This window comes from Triticum urartu, chromosome 3A (genome assembly GCF_056163025.1).
Source record: "Triticum urartu cultivar PI428250 chromosome 3A, HENAU_Tu73, whole genome shotgun sequence".
NCBI lineage: Eukaryota > Viridiplantae > Streptophyta > Magnoliopsida > Poales > Poaceae > Triticum > Triticum urartu.
The window spans coordinates 374,790,765-374,811,956 of record NC_141875.1 but is presented as its reverse complement, the minus strand read 5'-3'; the positions used below and the strand labels follow the sequence as shown (position 1 = coordinate 374,811,956).

Genomic DNA, 21,192 nt, shown 5'->3' with positions numbered 1-21,192 from the left:
TCTTCCTGTCTATTATGATCTCATTGCAGTGATTAAGAACCGAACATAACATAAGTTTCCTACTCCTGTAAAAAAATAGAATCCAATAGCTGTTACATGAGAAGCTGCAAAAATACACAAGTACACGACAAAGGAGTCAGACACTTACAACAAAGTTTGGATAGTAAAGTTTGAAGCTTGCCTAGGTATGTCGTAGCCTCTGATAAAAGCAACTATTTTTCTCCTATCAGCTCAAGCATCAACATCCACGACAACTGCTTTCTCGTGATGACTATAAGCTTTCTGTTCTCTCAAACAAAATTTGGACTACTTCTCTCAAACAAATTTTGGACAATAGTGAGAAATAGTCTCTGAATATTATCTACTCTCTCGGTCCCGAAATACGTGTCTCAACTTTTTACTAACTTCAGTACAAAGTTGTACTAAAGTTGAGACACTTATTTTGGGACGGAGGGAGTAGGTCACAGCTGCATATTTAATTTCAGATGATAACCACAGATATAATGGTGAATTTTTAGCACATATTTAATTTAAAAATCTATGAACCTTGGCCAATGGGGATGTATGTACCTTGTTTGGGATAGCTTAATCAGCCCAAGGCTTCTTCAATAGTCGGGCGCGAAGATCTGGGTGCTCAGGCGGCTGGTAAGCCAGACAACTTCTTCATCTACAAATAGAAGAGATAGTTTGTTTCTGTTCATCCAGCTCGACTGAAGATTGGAGGAAGGAAAGAGAATGGGGAAAAAACAAAACCTCGGTGGTGCAGAACAATGGCAAGCATGGGGTGGAGCATCCTCGTCGAGGCCGTGCTGGCCGGTCACCGGCTAATGTCACTGCTCTGTGCAGCCATGCTCGCCTATGCCTACTCCTCATGCACATCAAGTTGTCGACCTTAAGTCTAGCCTGCTTATTTTTTGCTCTTTCCAACCAACTTCTTCACCATCTCCAAGTCTGCATCAATTAATTTTCTATCCAGTTATACGCACAATAATAATTCTCAGCTATGTTAAGGTCTGAGGTTGTCAACTAATTGACGAACATAAACTATATGCAACTCAAAAGCAGAGTGTTCAAAATAAGCAGAGAGGCACAGTTAACATTGATACTGAATTAATGAGTCTCTGCTGCCAAGTCAACCATGTGCATACACAATAGCCTCTTATAGGACGAGGTGAATACTAACCCGACCTTGTTTTTTAGAGCACGCAAATTGCTTACAATATTTATTATAGAAGGAGAAAGCAAGTAATGTTACAAGAGAGCTGTCGTAATAATAGGAACACCAATAATACATCACTCCTAGATACAAATGGAACTACTCCCACATGCAGCAACTACGGTTCCTCTGGCCAGCTTCCAAAGAGGCATATCAGATAAGATTTGAGTGGTCACATATTAGTGTTGGCAAATAATAAAGGCTCCAGCCGGTTAACATGACCAGAGAATCAAAACCTCACTGCTTCTTCTTTGAAATGAGGACCCTGCTCATGATCCACCACTCTACCAATACATCAGAGACCACGGGGAGGATGATGGTGTTCTCCAATCAGACATCCTCAAGGCAACAGTGCCAACCCTGCCTCGAGTAGATGCATTGCATTAGTAGTGAGATATCTAAGAAGTATGGCCAGCACAGTCCTTGCATTGGTCGCAGAGGAAACACACTAACCCCGCCATTAGAGTCAAGGAATGAATGGTATTGAGATATATATCTAAGTACATAATGTATGGTAATATGAAAACATTGAATGCTGAAACCCCAACAAAACAGTGCATTCACACCTAGAATTTTGCTTGCAAAGTAAGTTATCTACCTATCCTGCTCATCCACTTAACGCACCACTCTATTAGCGATACTACCTAGAGTGTTGGTCTAGTTCCTCCAGCAATGGTAAATTAAGAAGAACCCAAGAACTCCTGCAAGTGTAGGATCAAAATGTTGATGTCATCTGCAAGTGCAGGATCAAAATGTTGATGTCATCTATAGGAAATTGCTTTCGAAAGCCTGTATGAGCAGAAAAGGGGGTGTTGTTCATACCTTAGATGGATCGGCCTGAGCCTTCTTCAAGAGGTTGGCGCCAAAGCTCCTGGTGATTGGGTGATTGATCCCCGTCGGCAGTTGGATCTTGCTGTTGCAGTGAACAAGACAAGATTCAGTTCAGTCCAAAGAACGGAAGAACAAAAAACAGAACATTATTCGATCCTTGCGCTGGTTTCTTACCCGTCGAGGACGTTCACGTGGAGAACATCGCCGATGTCCCCGAGCACCCGTCTGTTTCCTCTCACACAGGGGAGGCCAGCGCTGGCGCCGGCGTCCTTCTGCTTCCCTGTCGGGCCTGCGGCACCTGGACATCACGAACAAGAAACATGAGTAAAGATCAAGGAATTGCTAGTTGACACACGAATCGGGCAAGAAACTCTCTCGCATCAGACTGTCCTGGTTGGAAACATTATTAATGAAAATTTGGTCTTGACGAATTAGACTATGAACATCAGAACTCAACTGAAACAAAGCCGTGAGAAACCTAACGGCGCAGCCAGGACCGAATCGAGAATCCCTAGAGCGGTCGTTTCCCATGCAGCGCAGCGAGAAAGAGAGATTATGTTGATGGGCGGACAGGCGACTCACCTCTGTTGGCTGGCCGTGGAGCGACTGCCGCGTGCTGGTTATGCGCCTGGTCGCCATGGGGATTGTCCCAGCGAGGTGCTTCCGGCGAACCCTGCCCCTGATTCCTCTCTGCTCCTACTGCTACATGTTCTCTGGTGGGGAGGAGGTGCGATGTTGACTTGTGGAAGCCCTAGAACGGGAAGGGGCAAGACGTTGGACGGCGGAGGCATGGAACTGTGGTCCCGTGATGGCGGCGGCGGCGGCGCCATCCCATAGCCACAACCTAGCAAAAATATCAAGGAGGATAGGATCGAGAGAGGAGTTGGCGGCGTACTGTTTTTTTTCTTTTTCGAGAGAGGAATCAAATGACCCATTCTCATATAATAGTAATGATTTATGATTGATCAAAGATTGATCGTGATTTATTCATTTCCATATAAAAGTTACCAAATACTACCCAATTTTTTTATGCTTGATTAAAGATTGATCATGAATTATTCCTTTCCATATAAAAGTTACCGAAAATTGATCTTATTGGCATATAAATTTGGTTTAAATAGATCGTGGGTAAAATTCCGTTATTTATTTCCTTAAAATTCATTATTTTATTTCCTAAAGTAAATTGCATTGATGGGAGGAATCAGTTGATTTAGGTAAGTTAGGAAAGTTAGACCTGTGATCTTTTGTATCTTAGGAAAGTGTTGGTTTACAAGGAAAGAATGGAGACGAAAATAAACCCATAGAAAAGGGGTGGGGGAGGGGACAAAAAAACCAGACGAAAAAAAACCAGACGAAAGTGGTGGGACTATTCAACCAACTCGTCCATTAGGATTAGAGATAATGATGAAGATCTAAAAGTTATTGATGTGTGCCCTATTAAATCTTTGTTTTGCAATATGAATCTTGATAATGATGGGACTGAATATGATCCACCTTTACCTAGAAGGCGTTCCAAGAATTCGGAATTTGTTGATCTTGATGCTAAAATTGATAAAAGTGGGATTGAAGAAATTAAAACCCTAGATGTTGCTAAACCCACTATTATGGATTTCAAGTAATTTAACTATGAAAATTGCTCTTTGATTGATTGTATTTCCTTGTTGCAATCCTTGCTAAATTCTCCTCACGCTTATAGTCAAAATAAAGCGTTTACTAAACATATTGTTGATGCCTTGATGCAATCTTATGAAGAAAAACTTGAATTGGAAGTTTCTATCCCTAGAAAACTTTATGATGAGTGGGAACCAACTATTAAAAATAAAATTAAAGATCATGAATTCTATGCTTTATGTGATTTGGGTGCTAGTGTTTCCACGATTCCAAAGACTTTGTGTGATTTATTAGGTTTCCGTGATTTTGATGATTGCTCTCTAAACTTGCACCTTGCGAATTCCACTATTAAGAAACATATGGGAAGAATTAATGATGTTCTTATTGTTGAAAATAGGAATTATGTGCCCGTAGATTTTATTGTTCTTGACATAGATTGCAATCCTTCATGTCCTATTATTATTGGTAGACCTTTCCTTAGAACGATTGGTGCAATTATTGATATGAAGGAAGGAAATATTAGATTCCAATTTCCATTAAGGAAAGGCATGGAACACTTTCCTAGAAATAAAATTAAATTACCTTATGAATCTATTATGAGATCCACTTATGAATTGGCTACCAAAGATGGCAATACCTAGATCTATTCTTGCTTGTTATGCCTAGCTAGGGGCGTTAAACGATAGCGCTTGTTGGGAGGCAACCCAATTTTATTTTTATTCCTTGATTTTTCCTCCTGTTTAGTAATAAATAAATTATTTATCCTCTGTTTTGGTTGTGTTTTTTTTGTTTAATTAGTGTTTGTGCCAAGTAGAACCGTTGGGAAGACTTGGGGAAAGTCTTGTTGAACTTGTTTTATAAAACAGAAACTTTAGCGCTCACAAGAACTGTTTTAATTTTTATTTGGAAAGTGCTATTTAGTTAATTATTTTTGTAGATGATTAATAGATAAATTCCTCACGTCCACCAATTTATTTTAGAATTTTTGGTGTTCCAGATCTTGCGCTAGCTACAGATTACTACAGACTGTTCTGTTTTTGATAGATTCTGTTTTTCGTGTGTTGTTAGCTTATTTTGATGAATCTATGGCTAGTAAAATAGTTTATAAACCATAGAGAAGTTGGAATACAGTAGGTATAACACCAATATAAATAAATAATGAGTTCATTACAGTACCTTGAAGTGATCTTTTATTTTCTTTCGCTAACGGAGCTCACGAGATTTTCTACTTTAACTTTTGTGTTGTGAAGTTTTCAAGTTTTGGGTAAAGATTTGATGGATTATGGAACAAGGAGTGGCAAGAGCCTAAGCTTGGGGATGCCCATGGCACCCCCAAGATAATCTAAGGACACCAAAAATCCAAAGCTTGGGGATGCCCCGGAAGGCATCCCCTATTTCGTCTACTTCTATCGGTAACTTTACTTGGAGCTATATTTTTATTCGCCACATGATATGTGTTTTGCTTGGAGCGTCTTGTATGATTTGAGTCTTTGCTTGTTAGTTTACCACAATCATTCGTGTTGTACACACCTTTTGGGAGAGCCATATATGATTTGGAATTTGTTAGAATACTCTATGTGCTTCGCTTATATCTTTTGAGTTATATAATTTTGCTCTAGTGCTTCACTTATATCTTTTAGAGCACAGTGGTGGATTTGTTTTATAGAAACTATTGATCTCTCATTCTTCACTTAGATTATTTTGAGAGTCTTAATAGCATGGTAATTTTCTTAAAATCCTAATATGCTTGGTATGCAAGATTAATAATAAAACTCTCTTATGAGTGTGTTGAATACTATGAGAAGTTTGATACTTGATAATTGTTTTGAGATATGGAGATGGTGATATTAAAGTCATGCTAGTTGAGTAGTTGTGAATTTGAGAAATACTTGTGTTTAAGCTTGTGATTCCCGTAGCATGCACGTATGGTGAACCGTTATGTGATGAAGTCGGAGCATGATTTATTTATTGATTGTCTTCCTTATGAGTGGCGGTCGGGGACGAGAGATGGTCTTTTCCTACCAATCTATCCCTCTAGGAGCATGCGCATAATACTTTGCTTTGATAACTTGTAGATTTTTGTGATAAGTATATGAGTTCTTTATGACTAATGTTGAGTCCATGGATTATACGCACTCTCACCCTTCCACCTTTTCTAGCCTCTCTAATACCGCGCACCTTTTCGCCGGTATCATACACCCACCATACACCTTCCTCAAAACAGCCACCATACCTACCTATTATGGCATTTCCATAGCCATTCCGAGATATATTGCCATGCAACTTTCCACCGTTCCGTTTATGACACACTCCATCAATGTCATATTGCTTAGCATGATCATGTAGTCGACATAGTATTTGTGGAAAAGCCACTGTTCATAATTCTTTCATACTTGTCACTCATGAGTCATTGCATATCCCGGTACACCGCCGGAGGCATTCATATAGAGTCATATTTTGGTCTAAGTATCGAGTTGTAATTGTTGAGTTGTAAGAAAAATAAAAGTGTGATGATCATCATTATTAGAGCATTGTCCAAGTGAGGAAAGGATGATGGAGACTATGATTCCCCCACAAGTCGGGATGAGACTCCGGACAAAAAAAAGAGGCCATAAAAAAAGAGAAAAGGCCCAAATAAAAAAATGAGAAAAAAGAGAGAAGGGACAATGTTACTATCCTTTTACCACACTTGTGCTTCAAAGTAGCACCATGATCTTCATAGTAGAGAGTCTCTCATGTTGTGACTTTCATATACTAGTGGGAATCTTTCATTATAGAACTTGGCTTGTATATTCCAATGATGGGCTTCCTCAAATTGCCCTAGGTCTTCATGAGCAAGCAAGTTGGATGCACACCCAGTTAGTTTCTTTTCGAGCTTTCATATACTTATAGCTCTAGTGCATCCGTTGCATGGCAATCCCTACTTACTCACATTGATATCTATTGATGGGCATCTCGTAGCCCGTTGATACGCCTAGTTGATGTGAGACTATCTTCTCCTTTTTGTCTTCTCCACAACCATCACTCTATTCCACCTATAGTGCTATATCCATGGCTCACGCTCATGTATTGCGTGAAAATTGAAAAAGTTTTGAGAATGTCAAAAGTATGAAATAATTGCTTGGCTTGTCATCGGGGTTGTGCATGATTTAAATATTTTGTGTGGTGAAGATAGAGCATAGCCAGACTATATGATTTTGTAGGGATAACTTTCTTTAGCCATGTTATTTTGAGAAGGCATAATTGCTTTGTTAGTATGCTTGAAGTATTATTATTTCTACGTCAATATGAACTTTTGTCTTGAATCTTTCGGATCTGAATATTCATACCACAATTAAGAAGAATTACATTAAAATTATGCCAAGTAGTACTCCGCATCAAAAATTCTGTTTTTATCATTTACCTACTCAAGGATGAGCGGGAATTAAGCTTGGGGATGCTTGATACATCTCCAACGTATCTATAATTTTTGATTGCTCCATGCTATAATATCTACTGTTTTGGACATTATTGGGCTTTATTATCCACTTTTATATTATCTTTGGGACTAGCCTATTAACCGGAGGCCCAGCCAAGAATTGCTGCTTTTTGCTTGTTTTAGGGTTTCGAAGAAAAGGAATATCAATCGGAGTCCAAACAGAATGAAACCTTCGGGAACGTGATTTTCTCATCGAATACAACTCAGGAGACTTGGACCCTACGTCAAGAAACATAACAGGAGGCCACGAGGTAGGGGGCGCACCTACCCCCCCAGGCGTGCCCTCCACCCTCGTGGGCCCCCTGTTGCTCCACCGATGTACTTCTTCCTCCTATATATACCCACGTACCCCCAAACGATCAGATACGGATCCAAAACCCTAATTCCGCCGCCGTAAATTTCTGTATCCACGAGATCCCATCTTGGGGCCTGTTCCGGAGCTCCGCCGGAGGGGGCATCGATCATAGAGGGCTTCTAAATCAACACCATAGCCCCTTCAATGAAGTGTGAGTAGTTTACCTCAGACCTACGGGTCCATAGTTAGTAGCTAGATGGCTTCTTCTCTCTTTTTGGATCTCAATACAATGTTCTCCCCCTCTCTTGTGGAGATCTATTCGATGTAATCTTCTTTTTGCGGTGTGTTTGTTGAGACCGATGAATTGTGGCTTTATGATCAAGTCTATCTATGAATATTATTTGAATTTTCTCTGAATTCTTTTATGTATGATTGGTTATCTTTGCAAGTCTCTTCGAATTATCAGTTTGGTTTGGCCTACTAGATTGATCTTTCTCGCAATGGGAGAAGTGCTTAGCTTTGGGTTCAATCTTGCGGTGTCCTTTCCCGGTGACAGTAAGGGCAGCAAGGCACGTATTGTATTGTTGCCATCGAGGATAACAAGATGGGGTTTTCTTCATATTGCATGAGTCTATCCCTCTACATCATGTCATTTTGCTTAAGGCGTTACTCTGTTTTTAACTTAATACTCTAGATGCATGCTGGATAGCGGTCGATGAGTGGAGTAATAGTAGTAGATGCAGGAAGGAGTCGGTCTACTTGTCTCGGACGTGATGCCTATATACATGATCATACCGAGATATTCTTATAACTATGCTCAATTCTGCCAATTGCTCAACAGCAATTTGTTCACCCACCGTAGAATACTTATGCTCTCGAGAGAAGCCACTAGTGAAACCTATGGCCCCCGGGTCTATCTTTATCATATCAATCTCCTACTACTTAGTTATTTACTTTGCTATTTACTTTGCCTTTATTTTACTTTGCATCTTTATCATAAAAATACCAAAATATTATCTTATCATATCTATCAGATCTCACTCTCGTAAGTGGCCCTATAGGGATTGACAACCCCTATTTGCGTTGGTTGCGAGGATTTATTTGTTTTGTGCAGGTGCGAGGGACTCGTGCGTAGCCTCCTACTGGATTGATACCTTGGTTCTCAAAAACTAAGGGAAATACTTACGCTACTTTGCTGCATCATCCCTTCCTCTTCGGGGAAAACCAACGCAGTGCTAAAAGAGGTAGCACGAGGCTCCTTCGGCGTCGTCGTCCATACCAGCCAGATCTACTGCTGCTGCTCCGACTCTCGCTCGCTTGCGCAGCTGCTGTTGCTCTGTCTCTTGCTCGGTGGCGCTGCTGCTCTGCTCTCCCTCTTTCTCGTGCTTCTGCTCTGCTCTTGCTCTCGCTTGCACTGTTGATGCTGGTACACGGGCTGCTGCAGCTACATGAGTTGCTTCTCTGGCTCTAGTTCGTGCTGCTCCTCCAAGCGTTGCTGCTCCGGCTGCTATCTGCTACTATGTTCCCCGTCGATCGTCTTCTAATTTAGATCATTGTTTCTCTACTACTAGTGCTCGAGCAGCCTAAACTACATGTGAAGTGCCTCTCTGCTACTAGTGCATTCAGTTTCGACAGTAACATTTAGATTCCACGGTAAATTTCAGTTTCGACAGTTAAGTTTAGAGTCAACAATTTTTACCTCATCTGTTGTAGTCAGGTGTTTTTTGGTGTTGTAAATTTTACATCTATCACTTTTTGGTAATGTATTTTACATAATCTATTGGAGATGCTATTAGAATCCCACTTGAGATTAACAATGTTTGTCTTGTACTGCTTCAGCCTCGACGTCTTACGGCTCGCCAGAGCTGCTCCGGTGATGGAACCATCCATGACAACAGAGCAGTGCCCTGTACGCCATCTGCAAGCGCCTCAGATCTTCCTCCACACCTCCGACAGCCACCTCTGTCGCAACTTCTTCAGTGACCAACCCAACGATGTTGAGGTCGAGACGGCTACGCCAAAAAGGTTGTACACTTGTATCATCACTTATTACTCTACATTCATGTCAATCCATTAGAGCTATTTTGGTTAAAAGAAAATGTGAAGGAAAAACATAGAAATAGGAAATTTTCCTATGACACTCTACTATTCAATTATTCATGCATTTCATTGAAAGGAATGGAGCAAAACATCCACATGGACCTACTTTTCAAAATCCTATGCATGAAAACAAGACTAAGTGCATTAGTGGCATAATAACATTCTGTCTGTACACACTTTCATATGGTTTCACTTTAATTTGGCCATGTTTTTTTGCATTCTTCCAGTTCATGTGAACCAAACACCCAACTTGACAAAAATCATGTGTTTACAAATGCTCTCTTTCACACGTGCATTCATATCATATTCCAGTGTTTTTCCTATCCTTGCGTTTTTAGAATCCTGCAAGGCAAAGGAGCCCTTACAGAATTACTTCAGCTACAGATAGGTGTCGAAGAAAATTTTGTGTGGTTTGTCCTGCTCCTGCCGCGACGTCATCCACCTCATCTGAGCTACTCCATCGACAGAAGCATCCACCAAACCAGACATCATGACCCTTGATCATCTTTCGCCGCCTCAGATCTGCTTTCCTGCCGCCGGCATCCACTGCAACTGCATCACCATCATCGACTTAGCAGATGAACCTGAGGAGTACACGGGTCCCCAAGGGAGGTCGCACTCTTTTGTTCTGCTTATGTAATGCATTGCTTAATATTACCTGCTACTTTATCGTCCTGTTCACCTCTTAGACTCCAAGTGAGGTCCAAATTAATGTTCAAACTTGAGTTGAAAATTACTTGTGGGGCACATATCAAGGCAGCAATGAATAGTATCTCTATCTATTATCTGGTTCACCTAGGGTATGCCTATGTTGTTCATCTTGGGTGGGAAACAAATAGTAAAGCACTCATCATCTGTCTTTTTATTAAATTAAAGCTAGCATGAGCCTGCTATCATTATTTTTGGATCCATCCACTGATTGTTACCATCACTCTAGATTTCTGCATGCTCTCCTTACATAATCTCACTATTTTTTTCATATGCGTGTCAGATATTGTACACAGTCATGCTAAACATGTAGAGAAAAAGAGAAGAGTTTTGCACGTCAATACAATGTCATGCAGATATCGCTCCATGGTGGGTTCAATGGCAAACCCTCCCCGCCCCTTGATTGTAATCCAGAGGAAGATATCTGTTCTGAGGCGGATTCAGACGCAGCTGAGCACTCCTATTTACCCCCCGAGGTGTTTGCTCTAACTTGGCATGATGATGTTGGGCATATCATGCATATGTTGCCTTGCGGTGCCTACTTTCACTTTTGACATCATATATGTCATCTGCTTAGTTTAGACATGTTCTGTAATACCACATGTTTAGTTTCTATATCATATATGAGAATTATGCAATCTCATCTCTTCTAGCCAGCCATAATATATATGAAATATGCAATGCCATCCTGTTTAACCAGGCATCATATATTTGAATGATATCTTGCCAACCCTTTTCCTCATTACATTTCCACTTGTCGAAAATGTTTGTACATTCAACTACTCTTCCTGTGAATCAGCCATTTGAGTGGGTGGTGAAAAAAATCTGGAGTGAAAACAAAGTCTTCAGAGCAGATAGTGCTACCTGTCAAAGTAGATCTCTTGCTGGGTCAGGATAGCTCCTCGGAGATGGATTCAGAGATAGATGACTAGTCCTATTCCCCCCACCGAGGTGTATGCTCTAACTTGGCACGGTTATACTGCTCATATCATGCATATGGTGTCTTGCATTGCATAGTTTAGATATCATATACACAATATTCAACACCATGTTCTTAGTTAAGACATAATATATGTGAATGCCCTCTGCTTAGTATATAAATCACATATGTGAATTAAATCATGCGATCCTGATTACTTCGATAACATTTATGCGAATTATGTCATGTGAACCTGTTTACTAAAGACATCATATAATTATCTCATGCCATCCTATTTAGTTAGTCATCATATCTTTGAATTATGTCATGTTATGCTATCTAGTTTAGATAGACATCATATATGTGAAATTATGTCATGCTATCCTTTTTAGTTAAACAATATACATGTGAACTATTTCATGCCCTCTTTTTTCCACACTATCTATTGCATCTGTCTCTCATACAAGGTCTGTACATTCAACTATGTTTCTTGTTTATCAGCCATTTGAATTGGAGTGGGTGATGGCAGTATCTAGCAGAGTAAAAACACGGTCTTCAAATAAAACAGTGCTACCTCTTGGTAGAGATAGCACCCCGGATGTACATGCACGAGAACCAGCCCTAGCACACATAACCCAGACTCTCACAGATTGTACCCCTACTGCGATGGACAGAGAACCAGCTTCACCCAATCTAACCCCAACCCCAGCAGATAGTAATCCAGTTCTTGTTGACACAGGAAAATCACCACCACAGAGCTCCCAAACAAGAGGAGTCAGTAAGGCAGCTCCAGTGCCCATAGCGCCAGTACTACCACGGCGAACCCCAACTCCACCAGTTAGTACACCTATTCCCGTGGAGGAAGCACAACCAACCATTCGTAGCTTAGCATCTATCGCATTTGGTGTGGTTAAATCCTATGTGCGTATCTTCCCATCATCGAAATACTATACTAAAGATGAAGCAAAATGCTAGTTGTAGGTGTTCGTCCAGGAGTTATGTGTAAGTAATGTTATTAATGGCAATTACTTTGCTTTGTCACATACATTCTACCTCCATGATGGTTATAATACAGCAAATGTTCCCATTTTTCTCTATAGAGAAGGACCAATTTGGAAACTCGGGATGAGGTAACCTGTGCTAATACCTCTGCTATCTTCAATAATGCTTGGTGGCAGTATCAGAATTACCTGAAGAAAACGTACTTCACTGGCAAAGAAACTCATCAAATTCCCTTATGTTCTCCTAAGACACATTTACGGGACGATGACTAAGAATGCCTTGTTTTGTACTGGTCCCGAACCAAGAATGTGGTAAGGTCTCACTGGTGCGCGTCGGCCCTAAACAAACGGTTTTTTACCCCTTTCCGCAACGGCATTTGGAACCGTCGCCAAGTGAGTGTGTGTGATAGGGTGTCCTTCCCACACGACCCAGAAATCGTCGGGGATAGGCCCTCCTAGGACCCAGGCTGGGGCCGTGTGCGATCGGGTGAGGCATTGAAACCCAATCATTTCCGTAGGTATGTACATCCCACACGGTGAATCCCAGAAATTATTTCCCTAGGTATGTTGAGGGAGTCCTGGATTAGGGGGTCTCCGGACAGCCGGACTATATCCTTTGGCCGGACTATTGGACTTTGAAGATACAAGATAGAAGACTTCGTCCCGTGTCCGGACGGACCTCTCCTTGGCGTGGAAGGCAAGCTTGGCAATACGGATGTGTACATCTCCTTCCTTGTAACCAACTTTGTGTAACCCTAGCCCCCTCCGGTGTCTATATAAACCGGAGGGTTTAGTCCGTAGGACAACATACAATCATACCATAGGCTAGCTTCTAGGGTTTAGCCTCTACAATCTCGTGGTAGATCAACTCTTGTAATACTCATATCATCAAGATCAATCAAGCAGGACGTAGGGTATTACCTCCATTAAGAGGGCCCGAACCTGGGTAAACATCGTGTCCCCTGCCTCCTGTTACCATCCGCCTTAGACGCACAGTTCGGGGCCCCCTACCTGAGATCCGCCGGTTTTGACACCGACATTGGTGCTTTCATTGAGAGTTCCACTGTGCTAAATTCATTAAGGTCTCTCTCCTCGTCAGGAGAACCTTGGCCGAACTATGTCCGGCTAGAATGGGATGTGGACGACGAAGAAATTCGCTGCCCACCCACCACCCACTTAGTACCCTCTGTCGACGATTTAACCGACATGCTCGATTTCGACTCCGAAGACATAGACGGCATGGATGACGATGCAGGAGAGGAACAGGAACCAGTACCCACAGGGCGCTGGACAACCACTTCACCACATGACATATACATGGTGGATACACCCAAAGAAAACAATGACGAAGAACGGCAGGATTCAGCAAAGAATAGTTCCCTCGAGAAGCAATCAAAGCGTCGGCGTAGGCGCCGCTCAAAATCCTGCCTCGGCAAAAACAGCGATAACAAAGCAAGAGAAAATAACACTCCAGTCAACTCCAGAGCACGACGAAACTGCAAACAGTGAACACAGTACGGATCCGATGTCCAAACACGGCGACGCCGAGGATAAACGTCATCAAACCCCCTCTGGGGAGGAAAACAGTCCGGACGAAGATGCACACATCGTCCCAGAAACGCACTTGGAGCAAGAGAACCTCCGCAGAAGGCTTATTGCCACAGCGAGGAGTCTGAAGAAGCAGAAACAAAGGCTTAAGGCCGCACAAAATACGCTCAACAGGAGGTGGAACAAAGTGCTTGACAACAAAGAAAAGTATGGTGGAAGTTACCACACAAAGATCTATCCAAAGCGCAAGCTATTACCTGAATTCGACGATGAGGCCTTAGAGCCCACACAGCCGAAAAATGAAACGGCCAACCGGACGGATCAACCACCTTGTGACCACGATAGAGCGGCTAACAAGGCCGCACATAAGTCAACACACGATCTACATGAGGACTTGCACCAAAAATCCGGTATGACCAGATCCATCTATGGATCTAGGAACCGCGCTCCGGCACAAAATCAAAACCGAATACTACAACCGTCCGAACGCCATGATACATCCAAATACAGGGGTACCGCACACCCCCTATGTTTCACCGATGAGGTGCTGGACCACGAATTCCCAGAAGGTTTCAAACCAGTGAACATAGAGGCGTACGACGGGACCACAGACCCTGGGGTCTGGATTGAGGACTTTATCCTCCATATCCATATGGCTCACGGAGACGACCTCCACGCCATCAAGTACTTGCCCCTCAAGCTTAAAGGACCAGCTCGGCACTGGCTGAAAAGCCTCCCCGAAAACTCAATTGGAAGTTGGGAGGAGCTCGAGGATGCTTTCCGGGCTAATTTCCAAGGGACCTATGTCCGACCTCCGGATGCAGAGGATTTAAGTCATATAATTCAATAACCCGAAGAGTCGGCCCGAAAGCTTTCGAACAAGTTTCTCACTAAGAAGAACCAAATCGCCGACTGTCCGGATGCCGAAGCCTTAGCAGCTTTCAGGCACAGTGTCCGAGACGAATGGCTCGCCTGACACCTCGACAAAGAAAAACCGAGAACAATGGAAGCCCTGACAAGCCTCATGACCCGCTTTTGTGCGGGCGAAGATAGCTGGTTAGCCCGCAGTAGCACCAGCGACCCAAACACATCCGAAGTCAGGGATGACAATGGAAAACCACGACGCAGTAAAAGCAGGCGTCGAAATAAAGAAGACAACCCAGATAATACGGCGGTAAACACCGGATTCAGGGTCGCTCGACCAGGTCAACGGAAAAAGCCTTTCAAAGGCAGCAGAGATGGGCCATCCAGCCTAAACAAGATTCTAGACAAACTATGTCAGATTCATGGCACCCCCGATAAACCTGCAAATCACACCCACAGAGAATGCTGGGTCTTCAAGCAGGCCGGTAAGCTTAATGCCGAACACAAGGGGGAAGCACCAAGCGAAGATGAGGACGAACCTCGCCAGCAAAGCACTAGAGGACAGAAAAAATTACCACCAGAGGTTAAAACAGTAAACATGATCCATGTGACAAAGAGGAGAAGCAAACATGCACTCCGAGACAAACGCGCCGTAGAGCCCGCCACCCCCAAGTTCACCCCCTGGTTGGCCTGCCCGATCACTTTCGATTGCAAGGATCACCCGACAAGCATCCGACATGAAGGATTGGCTGCCTTGGTGTTAGACCCAATAATAAACGGATACCATCTCACACGAGTCCTTATGGACGGCGGCAGTGGTCTAAATCTGATATATCAGGACACAGTCCACAAAATGGGGATAGACCCGACAAAAATCAGCCGCAGTAATACTACCTTCAAGGGAGTAATACCAGGCCCAGAGGCCCGCTACACGGGCTCTCTATTACTAGAATTTGTATTCGGTTCTTCCGACAACTTCCGAAGCGAAAAGTTACCTTTCTACATCGCTCCATTCCGAAGTGGCTATCAAGCACAACTCAGAAGAGCGGCTTTCGCTCGTTTTAATGCAGTACCGCATTACGCTTCTCTCAAGCTTAAGATGCCCGGTCCACGTGGCACCATCATAGTTAGTGGAAATATTGAGCGTTCTCTACACACAGAAGAACGTGCGGCGGCTTTAACAGCCGAGCACTAGACGGCCTCACTAACCAGAATAAATGACAGGTCGTCAAGACCACGGACATGGTTAAACGAGTTTGGCGCATCACTACATATACATAAGATTAGTTTGATGGTTAAACCCTCATCAATGGTAAAAGGGGCTTCCCGCGTGTAATCAGGTCTAGTTCGGATCAACTTGACTTATCTTGAATTTTAATGGCTTATTGATAATAACCAATTTTCTGGCACGACAACTTTCACCTAAGTTCTTCTCTTTTACAGATGACAATCGTGCTACACCCGTCCAGGACACGGCACAACGGAGACACAGGCGTAAACATGCACCAGGGACCTGCTCAAAGGTTTCTTTCAGATTAAGACCCTGCGCAAACCTTTTTTACTGTCTCTTGTTGATTCACATCCTCCAGATACTCAATACAACCGAGAAGGATGCTGACGTTATTGGCATGTGGCCATGTCAGGATATTGCACGTACCTGGACACTCGGGGTTTATTATTAAGGGCATTGTTCACCCCGGCATATGCTACGAAGACCGAATACCTTAGGGAGTGTTCGGCGTCACGAGTTTGGCCTTATATGCATCAGCTCCGAATCATGTCTTTGGTCAAATGTTGGGTTTGCCCGGCTCTCGTGTTTTGCTACCTTACGTTACGCTCTATCGTCTAAGGCGGCACCGGGAGAACTACTCCGATTGTGCCCTGGTTCATCCAGATGAGCACCTCAGTAGAGAAAGCCGAAAACTGACTGTCATGATAAAGCGCGAGACTGGTCAACCACTCGGTGACTTAGCGGAATCTTCAGGATTCCTCCGCATTAACGAAGGGCCGTTTCCTGGTCATGTACGTACGCGCCCCGTATTCGGATGAGCGCGGAAGTACCAGGGGCTATATAGTAGTCCCACCATCAAACTCCTATGGCTAAGTGAAAGTGTTAAAGCAATATAGTCTGATTGCCTCGTTCGCCGTGCTACTACCTCCTTTACGGACCAAGACGTTGGATCAAGTGTGAATACGCGTTTTTTGCGAACACCCCCACATTATATGCGTGGGGGCTGAAGCCGACGACTGCAAACTTTTAGGTTATATACATATACACATAAATGGCCGCACAGGAGGCATCATAATACTTTCAGGCAAAAGTATAAACACAGCCTTTATAATTCAATAAAACATTGTTTTTACAATGGGAATACATGTCACTAGAACATAATATTCTTCGAGCACTGAGCTTCTATCGAACGAGCGCCTTCAAGGACTTCTTCAAAGTAGTGCTCGGCAGCTACTCGGCCCATGGCCGAACCCTGTGTTGCAATAGTGGTGGCCTCCATCTCTGCCCAGTATGTCTTGACACAGGCAAGTGCCATCTGCACACCCTCTATGCACGCCAACCTCTTCATAGCGTTGATGTGCGGCACAGCACCAAGGAATTGTTGCACTAAACTAAAGTAACTATTCGGCCTTGACCCTTCCGGCCACAGATGATCCACAATAGACCTCATGGCAAGTCCGGACAACCTATGGAGCTCGGCCCACTCGGCCATTCGCTCATTCAACACCAGCGGACGCACTAGAGCATGGAACTGTGACCAGAACAACTTTTCCACTTCACGATCTTTTTGATCCTTGAAGTACTCGACCGCATCAGCAGCACTTGCTGCCAAATCCACGTATCCATCTGCAGAACTCCATAATTGATCAAGAGGGGCATACTTCGGATCTCCGAACTTGGTCCTCAACAAAAAGGGCTTCCCAGCCGCGATATCCCCAGCTTGATGCAGCTCCTCCTTCGCCGCTTCGATTTTGTAGCGGGCTTCCTTGGCTGCTAACATGGCCTTCTCCAGGTCCGTCACCTTCGCTCGGCTTTCTTTTTCAAGAAGCTGGTAACGGCCGGCGGCATCTTTCAAATCAACAGCCATCTTGGCTATTATTTCCATGCTTTGGCAATGTGTGGCCTTTTCGGCCCTCAGCTCTTCAACCGCCTTTAGAGCGGCCGCATTACTATTCCTGGCTTATTCCTTGCCTTGGGCAAGTTCCGACTGAAGGGTCTCCACGGCGGCTGCAACATCTATAGTCAAAACATATTAAAGATACTAGCATCATGCTCTTCTTACTATGTGTTGATCACCGGAGAAATCACATACCCTATGCCTCGTTGAGCCGCTTGTTGACAAGCACGATGTCGGCATCTGCCGCATCAAATTGCCGCATCAGCTCGGCAAACTCATCAGTCCGGCTAGCCACCGGACCTTCAGCCACCTGCACATGACAGCGGCCTGATTATTGACTGGGACTATGATCCTCTGTTTGCCGCCATTCTCGACGGCAACCAGAGTCTTAGGGGCTACTATCTGCATAGGGCACACCTAACGTGTGCGGTACTTTCAAAAACATACACTATTTCACGTACCTCAAAGCCTTTCAGCAAACTCATAAAAGCTTCGTGCAACCCGCTTTCGGCAGATAAAATCTTCTCAATCACCATACCCATTAGTGTACGATGCGCTTCTGAGATGGCCGCTTGCTCCAGAAGATCCTTCAATGCGTCCGACCGCACACTGTACGGTTCCGGACTCTTTCGGTTGCTCTCTTTAAGAGCCGAATACTGAGGACTTCGGGTGGCCAAAGGATTACCCTCTGGCCTTGGCGGATCAGGAGAAACCCTCCATGACGACACTTCAGGGTCGCCTGCCTCATGAGGTGGGGTGGCAGGGGGAGGTGTTTCGCTCTCCATCATCTCTGGAAGAAGATCCCCCGAAGATGAACTCTGTCGAGAAGGGCTACGACCTGAACTACAAAACATATGCTTCGGTTATTGTCTTCAGTAGTAATGTAGGATATTTTTACTATGAAGTACTTTTTGTTTACTTACAGCTCGGTAGAGGGCTGATCCCCTTGCGGGCACTGTGCAGCAAGAGTACCCTCCGAGGCAGGACCCTCTGGCGAAGATTTCTTCCCCCGTTTGGAAACCTTTGTTTCCGGGTCTTCAGAGGTGGTCCTCTTCCTTCCTTGGGGAGAGGGAATTTTAGATTCTTCTCCCTGGTTATCCTCCTTCGCGGAGGTGCTAATTCCCTCGATCTGGATGAATAATGAGTGAGGTCGGCTCTCAGCCTCTTTACTCCCCCCTTTGTCTTCCCCTGAGGGCGCCTGATAAGGCGCCGGCTCGAGCATTCTGGCTAGTACTGGATTTGCTGACCCTTCGGGAAGGGAGGCCGAACACCTAATCATCTTCACCTTTGTTATCCAGTCCTGGTGAAGGAGCAACTTTTCAAAATAATGTTATGATAAATAAAAAGACAGCGTGTTCGGCCACGGGATTACTTACTTGGGTATCTAGGCGATTACAGCTCAGACCCGCATCCTCGGTGGTGTCCGGACACTTTATTTGTGGTCCGAAGAACAATTTGTACATCTCTTCGGGCGTCATGTCGAGGAAGTGCTGGATAGTTCGCGGTCCTTCCGGGTTGAATTCCCACATACGGAGGGCTCGGTGTTTGCAAGGCGGGACTCGACGAACTAGCATGACTTGCATTACCGTGGTCAGGCTGGCTTCTCTCTCGAGGAGATCTCGGATGCGACTCTGCAATATCGGCACATCATTTACTAGCCCCCAGTTCAGCATCTTGTTGATCCATGACGTCAACTGTGGTGGGGGCCCGAGCGAAAGGCAGGGGCAACTACCCACTTGGCACTTCGGGGAGCTATGATGTAAAACCACTCCCGTTGCCATAAACCGGACACCTCTGGGAAGGAACCCTCTGGCCACGTAACATCAGCACTTTTGCTTATCACGGCACCTCCGCACTCTGTGTGTCGCCCCTCGATCATCTTCGGCTTCACATTGAAAGTCTTGAGCCACAGGCCGAAGTGTGGGGTAATGCGAAGGAAGGCCTCACACACGACGATGAATGATGAGATGTGAAGGAGGGAATCCGGGGCCAGGTCATGGAAATCCAGCCCATAATAGAACATGAGCCCCCTAACAAAGGGATCCAGAGTGAGGCCTAGCCCTCAGAGGAAGTGAGAGATAAATACAACGCTCTCGCCGGGTTCGGGAGTGGGAATGACCTGCCCTCGAGCAGGCAGCCTGTGCGAGATTTCGAGGGTCAAATACCTGGCCTCTATTAGCTTCTTGATGTCTTCTTCTGTGACAGAGGAAGGCATGCACTGACCTTGGAGGTTGGATCCGGACATGGTTAAAGGTCCGAAGCGCCTGACCTGAGCCTTGGGTGTTGGAACTCGAGGCATGGGAAGGATTCGATTGAGCACGAGAGGGAAAAAGGGCAAGCCTTGGCCTCTTTATAAAGAGGGTGAATATCAAGCGTCCTCCTCATGGCCGTTTGGGACTTACCTAAAATCGAGGAGTCACACCAATGGGCACGATTGGGTTACCCATGTCCGTATTGATGAGAATCCCTAATAAGGGGGGCACGATCTCTGCTTTGACAAGACGTGTCAAGAAAACTGCCTCGCGATATGTGCAATGCTGGTTGAGAAAACGGTTCGAATAAAGACCGGGCCATGGCATAATGTCATGTTGCTAAACATGTCAGCAAATTAGATTTGTGGAAATATTATTCTCTCTATGGTGGTATGTGGAAATTGTTTTGCAGAGCCGAACACTATCCTTGTGTTCAGAATCTTCTATGGAATATTCGTAGGAGGAACCCGCCTTGCAATGCCGAAGACAAATCTGCGCGCCGGACTCATCGTCATTGAAGCCTGGTTCAGGGGCTACTGAGGGAATCCTGGATTAGGGGGTCTCCGGACAGCCGGACTATATCCCTTGGCCGGACTGTTGGACTATGAAGATACAAGATTGAAGACTTCGTCCCGTGTCCGGATGGGACTCTCCTTGGCGTGGAAGGCAAGCTTGGCAATACGGATGTAAAGATCTCCTTCCTTGTAACCGACTTTGTGTAACCCTAGCCCCCTCCGTTGTCTATATAAACCGGAGGGTTTAGTCCGTAGGACAACATAGAATCATACCATGGGCTAGCTTCTAGGGTTTAGCCTCTACGATCTCGTGGTAGATCAACTCTTGTAATACTCGTATCATCAAGATCAATCAAGCAGGACGTAGGGTATTACCTCCATCAATAGGGCCCGAACCTGGGTAAACATCGTGTCCCCTGCCTCATGTTTCCATCCGCCTGAGACGCACAGTTCGGGACCCCCTACCCGAGATCCGCTGGTTTTGACATTGACATATGTACATCCCACACGGTAAATCCCAGAAATCATTTCCGTAGGTATGTACATCCCACACGGTGAATCCTAGAAAATCATTTTCGTTCGTATGTATATCACACATAGTCAATCCAAGGAATACGTTTCTGTTTTTATGTACATCCCACACAGTCAATCCAGGGAAAACGTTTCTATTCGGATGTACATCCCACACGGTTTTATGTATGCGCTCGTGTGTGAAAGGTGTAACTA

The 21,192-nt window shown here is 44.4% G+C and overlaps 1 long non-coding RNA gene across 1 annotated transcript; it reads right to left on the bottom strand.

Annotated features, from left to right (window-relative positions):
* Positions 1-2,042: 2,042 nt before the first annotated feature.
* LOC147979753 (uncharacterized) lies at positions 2,043-3,334 on the bottom strand. Its single transcript, XR_015599735.1, has 3 exons — positions 2,630-3,334; positions 2,222-2,345; positions 2,043-2,129 (listed from the first exon to the last, which is right to left on the bottom strand). It is a non-coding gene; the product is annotated as an uncharacterized LOC147979753 (long non-coding RNA).
* Positions 3,335-21,192: the final 17,858 nt, after the last annotated feature.